The sequence below is a fragment of the Geospiza fortis genome, unplaced genomic scaffold (assembly GCF_000277835.1).
Source record: "Geospiza fortis unplaced genomic scaffold, GeoFor_1.0 scaffold50, whole genome shotgun sequence".
In the NCBI taxonomy this organism is placed as follows: Eukaryota; Metazoa; Chordata; class Aves; order Passeriformes; family Thraupidae; genus Geospiza; species Geospiza fortis.
The window spans coordinates 2,701,622-2,704,160 of NW_005054382.1; positions in this window are offsets into that span (position 1 = coordinate 2,701,622).

Consider the following 2,539-nt stretch of genomic DNA (forward strand, 5'->3'; position numbering starts at 1 on the left):
ATGTTTAACTGTTTTAGCTTTAAGGGTGTTTTGTCAGGAACAGAAATTAATGAGTTATGGACTCTTCAGTATTCATGGTGATTTTCTTCCTTCTGTGTTTATAAAAACTCACAATTTTACATCTTTTATGTAGACTGTTATTATTTTCTTTTATAGTTGTCTGTTTATACCTCAGGAAATTAAGGACATTTTATTCTATACGGTCAGTCAGATATGACCTAGATTATACCAGAATGTTTTTATACATACAGTATAATTCTTTGCTGTTAAATGCTTTCCATTCTAAGGATCTGGAGGCATTTTTTCAAAAAAGAGTAAATATTGATTTAGTGTAAGTATTGTCCATATGATGTTGTTTCTTTTGGCCATGGATATTGCATTCATAACTGTTTGTGTAGTGACAACAACCTGTCCCATCCAACCTGAACTCCATTTCTGATCTTTCCAGACAAGATAACAGAACTATTGCTGTACAATTCCTCCTTTGACTTATGTTACACAGCACAATGTTTTACTGTAGAGCAATAATTCTGAGCTTTCAAGTGTAAAACAGGTGCCTGTTGGGATCCCCTTCATTCATAATCACTGGATTTCAACAAGGAAGTTACTATGTAGAAGAAGCTTTAATAAGCTGTAATTAGTAACTTTTTCAAAGATTTGCATATATTTAATTTAACTGGTGAGTTTTGCAAAAAAATAAAGTGAGACATCTCATTTATACTTTACTTTGAAGGAATTGTCATCGAAGTAATGAATTTTGGTTTTAAAGATGTAGATGCAATAAATATATCACTGACAAAATCAGAATTACTTCATCAAAACCACCATGGCAAGATCAGCATAGTTCTAGTGTGATAGCCTTATCTTTATGAAAATTACTAATCAGAAAAATACTGCTCCTTAACTCATCAGCAAATCCTATTGTATACAATTATTTTTCCATTTATTTAGTATCCCACCTGACAGTTGTCAGCGAAATCATGGCCCCAAACTGAAATCTGTGAACCTGAGCCATATGCCATAACCTTCCCATCATTCTGGTAAAATTTCTTCCACATAATTTTCAGCTTGTTGTTTACCAACTTCCTGGTCCTGTGCTGAACCATTTAACTCTTACTAAAGTAATTTTGACTGTTGTTGTTAGCTTTTCTCTTGACTGAATGAAAAATCAAAACAGCACACAAAATTAAATCCTTCTTCTACAGGAGCCCTAAAAATCCTGTCCTCCTCATTATATGGGAGGGAGATATTCATGTCAGCAGTAGATGACTGTAGCCTGCCTGATTAACCATGTACCAAGTATCAACATATGTTTGTATATATTTCTTTACCCAGTTTTTGGTTGGATTTGTGGCTGTGTAGCTCGATCATCTCAACAACATCTGTTCAGAAAATAAAAAAAGGAAAAAAGGATTAAAAACTTGGATCCCCTCCCTTCCTTCCATCTGCTGCTTTCCAGATGAAGTCCTGTTCTGACTGAACTGAAAAAAAATCCATACCAGATCCTGGCTACAGATCATGAGAACATGTGAGCAATCAGGACATTTGAATGCTCCATCTGTGTTTTTATGAAGAGGACTGTTAAAAACTAATCCAAAAAGTCTATCCTCTAACTCAGCAAGCAGACTTCAATCCCAGTAAATAATTAACACATGCTTAATTAATTTTTATTAAGCAAAGAATAAGCACCAGCTTAATTTTAAGGATACATTTAATTTTATTTGGCTTAATATAGAACATGTGCTTCAGGCATATCCTGAGAAAGATTCCAGCCTCCAGAAAATAAATGCAGAAATTTGTGACCAAGTTTTTGCCATTGGAAAATAGGATCAGTGCAGCAAGATGGAGCTAAATTCAGTCATGAGAATAAATTAAAAAAGAAAAGAAAAAAAAAGACAAGTTTGTTATGTATAAACTGTTGTACTGAAACTTAAACTCCTTTCTACCTCACAAGTGAATTAGGATTTACTGGAACTTCAACAGGATTAATTTTGGTAGAATTTCCTGGTTGAAAAGATCTACATAAATGGAGTTTCATTGAATATATTCAAATAAAAATTCATTGCCTTGGAACAGGATTAATTTTCAAATGCAGTCTGACTTCTATGAAGTTTGGCATTTGCCTTCTACAAATAAAGATCAGAGAAAGCTCAGATATTCATTCCTCATTTGGATTGGGTATCTTTCTAAAGAATGTTATACTTAAACCAAAGAAACCTCTGCCCAGAATCACTCATGTTGCATATATTCCAAAAAATGTCTTCAGTAGAATCCAAATTAGAAAAAAAAATTGTGAGAAAACTCATAAGAAGAAAAAATGCAATTATTTTCTACTACTTTACAATTCATATTTGTCTTTAACAAATAGAGAATGAAGATTGAAATTTGCTGCTTTCTTGCTAGCTCTAGATACTGGTTATCCATACAGAAATCTGCTTTTTTTTTAATCTAGATAAATTTAGACACCAAAAACACAGCTAGGCAGTAAATCCCACAATTCCATGGGCCATATCAAAATTTTGTTACCAATTTTTTTAAT